Source organism: Heterocephalus glaber, unplaced genomic scaffold (assembly GCF_053883595.1).
Source record: "Heterocephalus glaber isolate CG9 unplaced genomic scaffold, H.glaber_assembly_v1.0 deba00001579, whole genome shotgun sequence".
Taxonomy (NCBI): Eukaryota; Metazoa; Chordata; class Mammalia; order Rodentia; family Bathyergidae; genus Heterocephalus; species Heterocephalus glaber.
In genome coordinates this window covers 6,416,085-6,431,009 of record NW_028258360.1, presented here as the reverse complement: position 1 = coordinate 6,431,009, position 14,925 = coordinate 6,416,085, and the positions used below count along the sequence as shown (strand labels likewise).

General features: G+C 42.8%; 1 long non-coding RNA gene across 1 annotated transcript; it reads right to left on the bottom strand.

The window, feature by feature from the left end:
• Positions 1-5,555: 5,555 nt before the first annotated feature.
• Positions 5,556-14,284, bottom strand: LOC147823466 (uncharacterized). The gene is made up of 3 exons (XR_015443820.1): positions 13,971-14,284; positions 7,976-8,078; positions 5,556-6,230 (listed from the first exon to the last, which is right to left on the bottom strand). It is a non-coding gene; the product is annotated as an uncharacterized LOC147823466 (long non-coding RNA).
• Between the last annotated feature and the right edge of the window lie 641 nt (positions 14,285-14,925).

The window sequence follows — 14,925 nt, the reverse complement described above, 5'->3', positions numbered from 1 at the left end:
ATAAACTCTTTGCTTATTAAATGATATGGACAATATAGTTTATAATTTAATTCCCATTCCTTGGGCCATCAGTGAATTGAACATTTCCTTTCATGTATCTATCATCTATTTGCATTTCCTCTTTTGCAATTTTCATGGTTCTAATTTCATATATTTTTCACGAGTGGTCTTATTGGTCCTTTGAATGACTTTTAGATCTTTATTAAAACTTCAAGATATTAACCTATTTTATGTACATTGATTGTGACTAGAAACCAGTTCCTAGGTTCTTTGTCTTTGAATTTTGTTAATCTCATTTTTGAAGTTTACTCTTTTATTTATTTATTTATTTATTTAATTTTTTAAATATATATATTTATTGGTACATTTTAGGTATGAAATACATTTACATTTATCATTGGGTGTTTGTACCAGAACATGATGCATCTTAGTTTTTATTTTTTCTCCCATTACCTGTGCACCCTTCACCTCCTCCACCTTCCCTATCTACACAGAGTTTGATTCCATTTTTTTCTCATAATTTTTTTCTTTCCCTTCTTCCCTTTCCCCTTTCCCTTCCACCATCCCCAAACCCTTGGACCTCTTCTTATTTCAAATTATCAATTATTCATTTTAATCATTTTCATCCTTATTTACACTTTCAATTTCTCACACTAGAGAAACTATTCGGTATTTACACATGTGTGTCCTATTTATTTCACTTAAGAGTATGGCCTCAATATGCATCCATTTAGCTATAAATGTCTCTAGTTTCTCATTCTTTATGGCTGAGTAGTACTCCATTTTATATAAAAAACCCCACATCTTCTTTATCCAGTTTCCAGTCAATGGGCATTTGGGCTGTTTCCAAGCTTTAGCTATTACAAATTGTGTCGCTATAACCATAGGTGCACATATATCGCTGTGGTATGATTCTTTTAATTCTTAGGGGGAAGATTCCCAGTAGGGGAATAGCTCGGTCAAATGGGACCTGTAGTCCTAGTTCTTTGAGGTATCTCCATACTGATTTCCACAGTGGTTGCACCAGTCTACATTCCCACCAACAATGGAGAAGGGTTCCTTTCTCTCCACACCCCGCCAGCATTTGTTATTGGTTGATTTCTTGATAGCAGCCATTCTTTGTGGGGTGAGGTGGAATCTCAGTGTTGTTTTCATCTGCATCTCTCGAATGACCAGTGATGTTGAACATGTTTTCATATATTTACTTGCTATTTTTACTTCTTTGCCTGAGAAATGTCTGATCATTTCAGATGCCCATTTTTGAATTGGGTCTTTGAATTTGGGAGATCTGATTTTTTTCAGTTCTTTATATATTCTTGATAGTAGACCTTTGTCTGAGTTACAGCTGCTAAATATTTCTTCCCACATTGTAGGTTGTCTCTTAGCTCTGTCGGTAGTTTCTCTTGCAGTGCAGGGCTTTTTAATAAGATGAGATCCCAGTTGTTGATTCTTTGTGCTAGCTCCCGTGCTACTGAAGATTTGTTCCTAAAGTCTTTTCCTATGCCAATGTCATCAAGAGTTCCACCTAACTTATTTTCCAGCAAGTTTAGTGTTTCTGACTTAATATGTAGATCTTTAATCCACTTTGATCTTAGTTTAGTGTTTGGTGATAGGTATGGGTCTAGTTTTAATTTCTGACAGGTTGAAATCCAGTTTTTCCAACACCATTTATTAAATAGGCTATCTTTCCTCCAATGAGGGTGGCTGGCTCCTTTGTCAAAGATGAGGCGACTGAGTATGTCTGGAGTTGTTTCTGCATCTTCTGATCTATTCCACTGATCTTCGGGTCTGTTTCTTTGCAAGTATCATGCTGTTTTTATTACAGTAGCTTTGTAGTATAGTTTCAAGTTGGGGATTGTGATGCCCACAGCCATGTCTCTGTTGCCTAGAATTGCTTTTGCTCTTCTAGGTTTCTTCTGTTTCCAAATGAATTTTTGGATTCTTTTCTCTAGTTCTGTGAAGTATATTGTTGGAATTTCAATTGCCATTGCATTGAATCTATATAGTAGTTTTGGAAGTATGTCCATTTTCACTATATTGGTTCTTCCTACCCAGGAACAAGGGATATCTTTCCATTTTCTTATATCCTCTTCGATCTCCTTCTCAGAGTGCTGTAGTTTTCAGTGCAGAGGTCTTTTGCTTCCTTTGTTAGGTTGATTCCTAGATATTTCATTTTTTTAGATGCTATTGTAAAAGGAATTATTTCCTGAGCTTCTCTCTCAATGGGTCTGCTATTGAAGTTTACTTTAAAATGTCAAAAATTTTGAATTTCATCCATTCTGTTTAAAAGTTTCCCCCTTCTTCAGCAAAGGCCAGAAAAATATTATACTCTTTTATCTTTTTGTTTATATATGATATACATGTAACTCTTCAATCATCTATAATTAATTTTGTTGCATGATAGGAAATAAGCTCAATATATTTTGTTTCCAAATAGATTGTCTCCCCAATTCTATTGATTTTGAAGCTTCCTCTATTTTATTTGAGATGGCCTTTTGATTATATGTCTATTTTTAAACTTTTTTCAAAAATGAAAGGCTGCCCCATGTTCAATTTTTTTCTTTTAAATAGTATGTAGTGATTTCAGCCACTGAACAACCATGATGTCTTCAGAGTGACTGTGAGTCAGTGTCATTGTTCTGGGTATAGAGGGGCAGAGCAAAACTCTCAGTCAGAGAATTGTTTTTCCGGGACCACGTTCCAGCTCAGCTACTCAATACTTTAAAATAGAGGCAATTTGCCCAACTTTTTGTGATGGCCTTTTGAATTAGGACGGGAATACCTTAGAGAAAATGAGGTGAGGAGACATATTCATCAGCTCTGATTTCACAGGCACGGGAAGGACATGATCTAATCCAGACTACAAAATTGTTCTTTCATAAAATAAGTTGACAAAAGAGAGAAAAAGGAGTATGAATTTTCAAGGATTTATTTTCACTGAATCCATAAAAGAAAGAGCCCCCAAATGAAAGGGATTCTTGGATCAAAAAAGGAATTCAATTATTTCTTCAAACTCTAATGACAGTACTTTTCTGCAATTTTGAAGATACTTTGGGTGAAGGTTCCTTTTCGCTTTACTATCACAGTGTGCACAGGCGACAGGAGCAGTCCAGGAAAGAAACAGGCTTGGTTTCATTTCATTCTGCTCACTTGGTATTTTCAGGGTCATCATTTCTAAGGTTGTAAAATTCCTCTGCCAGCATCATTGCATATTCAGGTTGCACCAGCCCCCAATTGTGCACTTGCATTTACTTTTCTTTTAACATATCCTCAGACATTAAAATATCTGCATAGACTTTCTCTCGCACCTCATAACCATGGCCTCCTACTGAGACCAAACTGATGAGCATTCCTCAAAGAAACCATTGTAAAAGCCCACACAAAATTAGTGTGTATGGATATTAAAGAGAAGATTTCATGCTAAGCATCATCAGAACTCTATCTTAATAGAATTTACCCCTACAATAGGGTGATACAGTGACATTATATCACACAAGGACACTTGCTGTATATTATTGAGAAAGAGCTAACATTCCTAGTGCTGAAAACATACAACACACAAAATTAGTGCATATGAATATTAAAGAGATTTTATAGTAAGTATCATTAGTGCTTTATCATAATATAATTTACAATTACAATAGTGATACTACATGACTCTATCTCACAAGGTAATGTCCACATTATTAAAATTCTCAGTTACAACTTACAGCAAAAAATTCATTTGTATAAATTGTTTTGTGAAAAAAGTGTTAACAGTAGCCAGACTTCTATCATTGGTGACTTATTTCCTACCTCCTGCCTGTGAAGTTTCAGGACAAAAAGTGGAGAAACAGTGAAATTTCAAACTTTTCAGACTAATTGTAAGTTATATTATGCTGTCAATGTGTCCAAATATTTTTTTTGCATTACAGTTTTTGTTAGCTTATCATTTTTAAAGAAGCCTCGAGCACAGAGCACTTATAACCACTGTCATGCATAAATCTGTCAGTGACTTTAAAAGTGCCATAGCGTTTCCAGGAGAAAAGCATTACTCTCGCTGGGTAGAGCAATGAAAGTAGAGCAGGCTGATGTAGTGCAAGTTTCCAAAGCTGCACAGTCATGGCCCTGATGCTAAAAGCCCTGAATTTACATTTTCAGAAAAAAAAATTATAGAATTGAATATCTTTGAACCAGCAAGACTGTTCATTACAGGAAGTTATTATTTTGATCAGGCTGTTGGTTTCTGAAATCCCTTGGCAACAATACAAAAATAGCTTTCCCTTGTTACTAAAGAACAATCTGGAAAAACAAATTAGAAATGTGTTAAGAATAAAATAAACAGACTTTTTTATTTTTTAAACTCGGGGCCCTCTGAATCTCGCAGACTTCTGGAATCTGGGGTGCTCCACCCAACTGCTACTCATTTTATTACCCTGTTATAGGTTTGGCATGCAAGAAATAATTTTCCAACTGTTGAAACAATGTAGATTCACATTTTTCCAGAAGGGGAAAAAATCCTCTATCTTACATATTAAATTCCAAATAGAGAAACAGTGTCTGTATCACTCTTCCTTTTTTATGGTGGAATTTGAGAACTGAGAGAAAAATTACATATATGAAAATGGTCTATCTCAGCGTGGTTGCACCTTACATCTGGAGAAAGGATTTTTAAATCAGGGTAGAAAAGTCAGTTCGCAGAGCTGAACCGCCATGTGTGAAATCCGACTTGTAGCAGTCACTGCAGCCCAGTCACCTGGGATTTGTTGAAATAACTCCTGTCTAGTTCTCACTGCTGCGTATTATACACCATTGCTGGTTGCTGAAGAGAGTTTGCTAGAGCTTTGGCTGAGAAATCATTTTCTGAGGACCTGTGAATCTAATATTTGCTTCTAGGGGCTTAGAAATTAGTATCAATGTGATTGCCATTATTGCCAACACACCTGTTGGGGGTGGGGGAAGATTGGTGCTTTGCTTTATAAAAAGTATGAGATTGCAGTGTTTCATAGGTACATGTGTAATATTTCATACCAAAAAGTCTTCCGTGTGAAGTGATTGTTCCATGCCTTCTCCATACTTCCTGAAACGGGAAGGGACAAATCCAGAGCTGTTCATGACTTGTATGGCCTGTGCTTCCCAACTGGAATTCAGTCATTGTGCTGGTGACCTGGTGGCCTTGATCCTCTGGAGCTGGGTGCGAGATGCTGGAGTGAAGTGGAGAATGTGGGAGGCAGAGACGCCACACCGCGAGGTGGGCGCAGCCTACCTGGTGATCTGGTAGCAGCCGGATGTGCAGAGCACATGGGTGTTCGGAGGCAGTCAGTGCCAGGGAGGACAGAGGCTGTGAGTTTTGGACAGTTCTTATCTCCTCTGCTCAGACACAAACTTGTCGCGTTCCTTTTATTATAGCTGCGTGTTCACATCCAAGAATGACATTTTCGATGGAATGTCCATCCAGAAAATTGTGTTTTTCTACCCTGACCTGCGTTTCCCTGATGTGTGCGTTCCTGTGGGTCCTTGTGTCACTCTCTGTAGCTGGCCCCCATTCTCCCAGCCTTGGCTGCACTTCCCCTCGGTTTCCGTCTGCTCCGGATTTCCACATCCCTGATTGTCCTGTCCCCGCACTGGGCTTCCTTCTGGTCCCCTCATGGGGATCCTGGCTCCTGGGCCCCACAGGAACAGCTTTGCTGGCACCTCGGCAGAAGCCTCCCAGCTGGCTGGGGATAAGGCTGCATGGCCAGGGTGTGGGACGCATGTGGCACATGGCAGAGTAGTCAAGCAGCAGATGAGGGAAGGAAGGTGTGCTGAAATCTGTGATTGTGCGTCCAGAGGGGCCATAAGCAAGTACCTCAGGGTGACCCAGGCTGTGGCTGCCAGGCAGGGAAGGGGTCCCTAGCACAGAGGACCCAGTGGGCCTGAGGTTAAGTGATTGCACAGCTAGTGAAGTAGATGGCAGTGTGCGGGCATGCATGCGTGTGGAAGAGACTACAGTGTTGGTTCCTTTCTTCTACAGGCATTTTTTCCTCACTTGGAAAGATTTTTACAATGCAGAATGTATTAAAGGGTAGTGTAACAACTGTCTTAGCTAGTTTTCCAGTTGATGAGACAAAATACCCAACACCCAAAGTTAAAGGAGGGAAGGTTTATTTGGCTCACAGTTTGTAAAGGGTTCAGTCCACAGTTGGCTGGCTCCAGAAACAGTTCATGGCAAAGCTGGGCAGGCAGAAGGCAGCCAGCAGTGAAGTAGCAACCTGCAAGCAACAAGACATGAATGACCACAGCTCTTTCTGTCCCTTATATTTCACCCTGAGGGCAGGCAGCACTGACTCCCTTAACCCTAGCATCACATGTGCATCAGTCCCAGCAGCACATCCTTCATCCCAGCAGCACAAACCCTAGATCCAGCCACCTCCAAAAGGCCCACCTATGATACCATGAGGCTTTGGGGGAAATCTAGACCTAAGCCACAACAACAACAAAACAGCCTTGGTAAACTGGCTGCCCACACCCAGAAGACAGCATCTAGGCCTTATCTCTCACCATGTACTAAACTAAAAACAAAATGGACCAAAGAACTAAAGTTTAAAACAGAAACACTTAACCTGGTGGAAGATAAAATAGATTAAATTTTTGAAGTCATAAGTGTAGGCAAGGACTTTCTGAACAGAATTTCTGTTGGAAGGAAATAGTGCCAAGAGTCAACAAATGGGACCATGTTAAAATAAAAGGCTTCTGGTCAGGCAAAGAAATAACCAACAGAGTGAAAAGATGATCTACAGAATGGAAAAAAATTTGCAAGCTATTCCTCATACAGAGGACTAATATCTAGAATATATAAAGAACTCAAAAAAGCAGACATCCCAAAAATAAAAGACCAATAAAAGACCCAATCAAAAATATGGGCAAGTGAAAAAAAATAGAAACTTTCCTGAAGAAATACAAACAGCCAATAAAACATGAAGAAATGCTCACCATCAGTGTCCATTACAGAAATGCAAAGTAAAACAACACTGAGATTCCATCTTACACCAGAAAAAATGGTCACCATCAAGAAATCAAATAATAACAAATGTTAGTGAGGCTTCAGGAAAAAGGAACCTTTCTCCATGGTTAGCGGAAATGTAAGCTAGTACAACCATAATGGAAATCAGTAGTATGGAGATTTCTCAACAAACTAAAACTAGAAATTCCATTTGACCCTGCTATTTCCTTTCTTTGTGTCTTCCCCAAAGAGTTGAAAACATGGTATTACAGTGATATATGCCTACCTATGTTTATAGCAGCACAACCCATCATAGCTAAATCTTGGAAGTAGCTTATATGTCCTTCAACAGATGAATGGAAAATGTGATATTTATACACAATGGAGTACTACTCTGCCATAAAGAGAGATAAACTTGAATCATTCGTAGGAAAATGGATGCACCTTGAAAGCATAATGTTAAGTGAAATAAATCAGACACACAAGCTTAAATATCATATGGTTTCTCTTATACAAACAAGCCCAAATTATAATAAAGAGCAAAATAAAAGATAGATACTAGGAAGTAGGGAGAACAATCTTTTCCAAATGGGAGGGATCAGGAGATGGAGGGATGGGGACAGTGGAAAAGGAAAGGAGATGAAAAAGTGAATGAAGGCATGTTGTATACAGGTTCGAGCCCCACACATGGAGTGTAAGCATTGTGTATGGGGAGCACAAAGTATCTGGTGACTAATTATGGTATAGGAAAACCTCGGTAATAAACAACTTTAGGGGGAGAGAAAGATCCACACAGGAAGAGCATAAGTTCATGTATGTCGAGAGGGAGAATGTCAAGAAAAGAACAAGAATGAATGTATCAATCCTCTTCACAAAAGAGGGGAAAAGCACACACAGCAAGGGTCCAGACAAAAGCCCTCTCTCTTTGGCTACCACTGCCCTATCTTCCCTTCTCTTCCTTTTAGAAATGCAACAACCACCTCCGTGAGTGTGAAGAGAGCTCTCCCACGCTACCTGCACACAGTATCCAGAGACGGTGCAATACGGGCTTCCGTGTGGTCCAGTGTCATGTTCCAGGGTCACCTTGACATCGGCTTTCTTCATGCCCCGCCATATGCTGAGAACACAAACACATTTAGCTCAGAAATGTTAAATGTCATGCAGGGGAACGCTGTGTGATCGTTCTGCATTTCTTCTGTATGTTCCCCTCTGACTGGTTGTGTATGGCTTTGACCACTGCATGCCATGGTATACAACGTGGGACACGGCTCCTTGTGCATCTCCCAGCATTTCGTGGGATAGACTAGTTCAAATCGCGGATTAGGTACATTTTCAACTGTTCTACACATTGCAAATTGTTGCCCAAAGCGGTTACAGCAAATTTCCTCAGGCTAGATTATATGGTGCTCTCTGTTTCTGAAGGTTCCTCCCAGAAGAATTGCTCTTCTTAATTTTCACAGAGCTAATTGAAATATTTGTCATCATTTTTTGGTGCAAGTAAAAGGCAAGAGATGAGGTGAGTGTTCAGAACATATTGGTGTGCATGTGAAAATAGAATTGTGAGATCCTAGACGGTACCCTGGCTTGGCTCTACCAAAACACCAGTCAAGAAAGATGCCCAAAAGGTGCAATTTTACAGCCTTTGGAGTTTTTGAAATCACACTGATGATTTAGCTATCCCATGTTAGACGTGGTGATATGGGCTAATTGTTATGGTTTATACCCAGATGCCCCCCTAAACCTCACAGGACCTTTGGAAGGTGAATGATTTTGGGGGCTCACAGTTGGCTTGCTGTTGGAAAACAGGGTCTGGTCAAGGAGCTGGGCCTCTGGGGAAGTGGCTTGGAAGGGTTTATCTCTCACCCAAGTTTCTCCTTTGTCTTGCTACTTCCCGTCTGCCAGGAGGTGAGCAGCTGTTTCTCCACCACACCGCCTACCATACCATCCTGCCTTTGACCTAATCAATTTTGGACTGACAGCTCTCCAACCCATGAGCCAAAATAAACCTCTCCTCAAGTTGTTTGTGTCACAATGAGACTACAACTGTGACACTAATTAGCCTAATATAAAAAGCGTTCTGTGAATACGGTTCTATATAGTCTGCATTTGAATGTTTTCTCAAAGTCAACCACTTGATTATATAGGGAAGAAAACCCAAGGCTGGAAAGTTGAAATTACTTACCCACGATCTCATAAGAAAAGTTTCTTTTAAGGAAAGAGTTCAGAAAGATTGGACAATTGGCAGAGAAGCATGGAAACAACAATAAATGGCATTCATGGGGTTGGACTTCACGGAGCCTCCGGCTGATTTCTACTCAGGACAGATGTCTCTCAGCACTTTCCACTTCTGCCCATCACTTTCTTCTACTTGAAGGACAGGGTCTGGATCACAGAAGTCGCTATGAAATATTTCCTGGCTTAATGAATGCATCAGGATGGGGCAGCATACCAAGATCTTCAAGCATATGCAGGTGTTTGAAACCTGTCCCCAGAAAGTAAAAATGTCCTCACACGAGAAAGTCACTTTTGTCCCTTCTTCCCTCTCTCCCTTCCCAGGCCCAGCATGAGAATCTTCATTGCAGATGGCATCAATAAGAAAAGAGTTTGGATAAAAACACAGGAATGGATAAGCTGATTGTAGCGAATCAGAAACACCAACATCACAGGAATATGAATGCATAAGCAATCTGTTTAAATGATATGGCTGCTATCACTAACATGTTGACAGATAATTGTGCAGCTCTGTGGGGTATGACGTGAAGCTTTGGTACATTTATACATTGTGTGTTGATCAACTCAGGGCGCTTAGGTTATCTTTCTTCTCAGACAGTTGTCATTTCTTTTTGTGATGAGGAACATTCAAAATCCTCTCTTTTGGTTGTTTTGGAGTATGCAGTCCAGTGTTTCTGACCTCGGCTGGCCTCTGTGTCAGGCAACACCAGAGCTTACTCGAGCTGTGTGGCTGGACTTGACTTTGCATCCATCAACAATCTGTCCAGCCCTCTCCTCCTCTGGTGGACACCACTGGGCTTTTCTCCACTTTCACAAACTCAGGGTTTTTAGCTTCCCAAGATGAGTGGATCACAATATAGACGTAGGAAGGAAGACTTTTATAGCTAACTGTTGGGATGAAAATGAGCACATGAAGCAAAAATAAATCTGAAGCCTGGCAGTCTTAAACAAAGGGGAGAGGCAATCTTGACGGGAGTAAATGATAAACTTTGGTGATATAAAGAATCTTTTCAGGTAGGTGTCAAGGCCCAAGGGTGCTTTGAGAACAGATAGCTCTCCCTTTCAGAGAGCAGGTGTGGAAGTTAGTTACCTCAGAAGATTTAGCAACGCAGGTTGTATTGAACCCAAGAAATACCTGAGTGACTTTCCAATCAGCAAGCAATGAGTGGACATGAGAGGAGGCTGGGAGGAGGGGAGGTGTCAGGGTTTGGTGAGGACCTAGAAGCAGCCCAATCCCAAGGTTTGTCTTTCAACCCTAACCCCAGGACAGAGACAATACACGCTCTTCACTCCTGAGCTTTCCGTGGCTGTGATTCACAATGATGGTGTGAGGGGAGGCAAGGGTTCACAGCCTGCTCTCAATCCAGAGTCAAGCTTTGCGAGAGGAAAGGAAGAATGTTTCCCACATTGGGGGTGACAGAAGGGGCCAGGTGGCACAGTGGCTCTCGGGAGCAGCCAGGACTTACTGAGTGTGGGGATTACTCATCCCGGCCCAATGCCTTCACCAGCAGAGTCCTCTGGTAGCTTGCTGGAGGAATTTTGTTAGACAGCACCGAAGTGAAAACGTTTACTAGGCATTTTATAATCGGTATTTACCGCTCTTTGCTGTAAGTGACCTCATGCTGCCTCGGTCCACAGGAACCCACTGCGGCTCACACACAGCACAGTCTCAGAGGGAGACTGTGAAATACACAGTGGGAGTACAGCTTAATCATATCCAAGTCAAGTTGTAGAAGTTATCATGGTCAGGAAGAAGGACGGGTACCTGAGCTGTCTTATCCTTTTAAGATTACTATGGCAGGGGGCTGGGGGTTTAGCTCAGTGGTGCTGTCACCTGCCTTGCAAGCACAAGGACCCGAGTTCGATCCCCAGTACCAAAAAAAATTTTGACAGAAGATTTGTAAGAAAGGAACATTCCTTTACAATTAAAGACTGTATCTTTGACTCTGAAAATGTCTCTTTGTTCCAAAATGAATAAAAAGATATTAAAAGTAAAGAAAAACATGCAAGCACAGAAGGTGTTATTGAAATGCATTTTCTGAGCTATTTATTGAATATAATCTATAGAGAAGAGTTGGGAATAGGACACTTTACACTAAAGGAATTAGAAAAACCAAACTAGCTCATGCTTTTAAATGTAAGTGTTTTCAAAATTTACAATGTAGATTACATTTATGAGATGACATTTATTAAAAATAGCATCAGTTAATTATTTGATGTTGAAGGAATTCAATAAAATAAATGTCTTCGTTATGCTTAGAAATTACAGTGTAGGCTAGATCATGGAGAAAATTTATTAGGTTAATTTACAATTTTACTAATTTTTAATTCACATCTTGAAGGAAACAATGCTTGAGATCCCTGCAAGCATTTCGAGTGCATGGGGGAGCCATGCAGGACTTGGGGTCTGCCAAGCTGGCCTTTACCAGAACCCCTGGAACATTCCACCGAGAACTTCCAACAGTGGACCATGAGTGAGACACCTAGGAGATCCCTACGCTCAGATCCTGGTTTGTTCACCGTCTGATTGAAACAGAAACCCTAATTGTACTTGGGGGGCCAGATGTGAGCATCAGTTACACACGTGCTCATATTCATAAAAACAACAATAATAACAAAAGGCAGGGAGAGGCGTGAGGTTGTTGCTCAACAATGGGTTATCAAGAAAACATGCTAATTGGTGATTCTACTGAGAATATTCCATTTCATTTGAATAAGGAAGCTCCCTGGAACTGGTTGGTACCTCTCTTATCCCAAAGCTAAGACAGTATAGAACTTGGAAACCTATTATGTGAGGTGAGAGGTAAGTTGCTTACAGTAGCCATGGAGTGATCACCAATTCTCTAAACATTTCTATTTTGCTGTACTGCAGAGCAAACCCAGGCCCTTCTGTATGCTCTCTAAACCTTTCCTTCTGGAATAAACACACTTTCTTCACTTCATGAAGCAACTATTGCTTTTTACTCATTTTTTTACTTTTTCATTTTATTAGTACACATTTGCAGTACACAACGAGCTCATTCATTGTGGGGACTTGTCACATGAACACACGCATCTCAAGCCTTTCTACACCTCCTTCTCCTCCCACTCTCCTCTCTTGCTCCATCCCTCCATCCCCTTCCCATTTGCAAAAGGTCTATCTCCCAGTTTCCTATCATCTATCTTTTATCTTGCTCTTGAAGTTACTTATATGTTGCGTTTCATATCTAAGAGGACCCATGCAATATTTAAGCTTATGTGTCTGATTTATTTCACTTGACATTACAATCTCAGAAGAAATCACACTGGCCTTCTCCACACTGTCACGGTGGAAATATAGGACAGTGCCATTCCCACTGTCTTCTGGAGGAGGATACATTTAGCACATGTATGTGGGGGTCCCTAGACAGGGGGTTCCCCATTACCACAGTCATGACTGGGCGGAGCACAGCCTGAGAATTTAGCCTCTCGTTTTTTTCCCAGCACCATTCTGGCTTCCTACCTTGGCATGTTGTAAGGAGGACCTTCAGCTCCGGTGAACTGCAAGGCTGCATTTTAACAAGAAGGAAGAGAGACGGGGGATAACAAGTGAGGCCACTTTGTTCAAAATGTTTGGCATTGGAGTAGATCCCAGGGCTTTTGTGAGTCTGCACACTGCCCGCAGGTTTCTGCAGAAGTACCTGGCCATTTCCTGGTGTTCTTTCCATTTACCTGGCGTTCTTGTAGACTCCCAGACATTCCTCTCGCTGCCCTCTTCCTCTCTGGATTTTGATCCTCCTGTGCATGTAGAGGACAGGGAACGTGGTCTCAAAGGGGAGAACCCGAGCTGTGGGCTGCCCTGCAATCTCGCATCCACTTTGTCTCAGGTTGAAATATTCGCGTTTTGGGAGTTCCTGGGTTTGTGCTTTTGCTTTGCTATCAGGCTTTCCTTGTTTCTGCATGGAAAATCGTTTTTCCCCAATATTAAAAAAAGAGATTGAAATCTTGTTTTTCCAGATGATATGGACATGAGGATTTCTGGATCTTCTCCTTCTGTACTGAGACTGTGTAGGCAGAGGTGGTGTCTCACTGAGCTGGAGGAGGGACGCCGATCTCTTCCGGGTCTTCAGGGTTCGAATCCAAATGCAGATCAGTTCCTGATGCTCCCAAAAGCCTCCCAGAACCCCTCCGACACAGCAGGCATGGATCTTCCTCCTCGACTTAGCCAGCTTTCGTTTCTGTACCAAGTATTTTGTTTTCTAGTCTGTAAATTAGTCAAGGTTCTGAGCAGGGCTTTCTTGCTTATCTTGCAGTAAATGTGGTCTTCCCTCCATAGCCATGGGATGGGGTGCAGGAACAGGTCCCTCAGACACAAGGGTTAGTGTTAAGGACAACCTGTCCAGCCTCCCGGGCAGCTGGAGACATCTCTAGAGTACAGGTGACTCCCATCACAGTGGAAGCTCTATGTAAACAGAGATCAACTGCGGATGGTTTCAGGTGTAATGACAAGAAGAAAAGCTTGTGCATGTTCAGTGCAACGCAGTTTTGGTTTCAGAATATTTTCAGTCCAGGGCTGGTTGCATTTCTGGATTTAGAACCCACGGGTATGAAAGACTGTGTGTGTGTGCAGGTGTAAATGTGTGTTTGCAACTACCGCTCTGCTCATGGTAACTACTGAAACCTATATGCTTTTTTGCTTTTCTCAGTGTAGGGCGAGCCAAACCCTGCCCTCAGTAATGCGCCTTGTTGTTTGTTAAGCTATCAGGAAGGTAATGACATCCACACAGAATGGATTATAGGACAATTGTGTCGCGCTTACCCGAGTCAGACAGTGAGTCAGTTCGTTTAGCAACAGTGACAATAAATCACTCCTAACGTCAAAGGCTGTGGATCGGTCCTCAGGCCTCACTCTTGTCTGCGTTCCTCCCTCAGTGACCTCACCCGTCTGGGGGTCCTGCTTCCTGTTCACACGCTGAAGAAGCCCAAATGCACACCACAGCTCCGCCCTCTGGAATGACAGTCACATTCTCCGCGGCCGGTGTTGCCCTTGTCTGCAAGCCCAAGACCTCTGGTTCCCAGAAAGCCCACCCGCGCGCTGCTCCCGCAGAGTCTGTCAGGGAGGCGCCACCTGCAGGTGTCCTGCGGTGTCCCGACTTCCGGTCCCCACCGGCGCATGCGCAGTCAGGAGCGGCTGCTGCTCTCCTGCACCACCCGGGCTCACGGGCGCCTCTTCAGCTCTCGCCTCCGTCCTCACCCTGCGCACTCTGACGTCAGCCCCGCAGGCCTCGGGTCCCTTCACGACACGTGCACTGCCTAACCCCTGCGGCGAGTCCCCTTCCTACCCCGCTGGTCTCCCACACTGCTGTGCCTCGTGGCCCTGCTGCAGGCGGGGATGGCAGTCCCTGCCCGCTGGCTAGCACTGTGGTGTCCCCTCCTGGAGGTGGCCTGAGGCCGGGCCCCTCTGTCCCGGCCTGGACGTCCCCTTCCCGGCCTCGGTGCCGGGCTGCCTGGACCTCACGTGGCCAGGAGGAGGTCCGGCGACCCTCACTGACTCCTCTGACCCGCTCTTGTCGCCCGCTCTTGTCGCCCCTGTCCCCCTGGGCAAGACCACAGTGTGGGAACCTTGGTCTGTTCATCCTGGTGCGCAGGCCCACAAAGGATGCAGGACAAGTGGTTCTCCAGTGACCCACCTTCAATGTGCTTGGAGCAAAAGGAAGGAAGAGAGCGCGCACACACACCTGCCGAACTTCTCATTAAAGGCAGAGCGCGAGGAC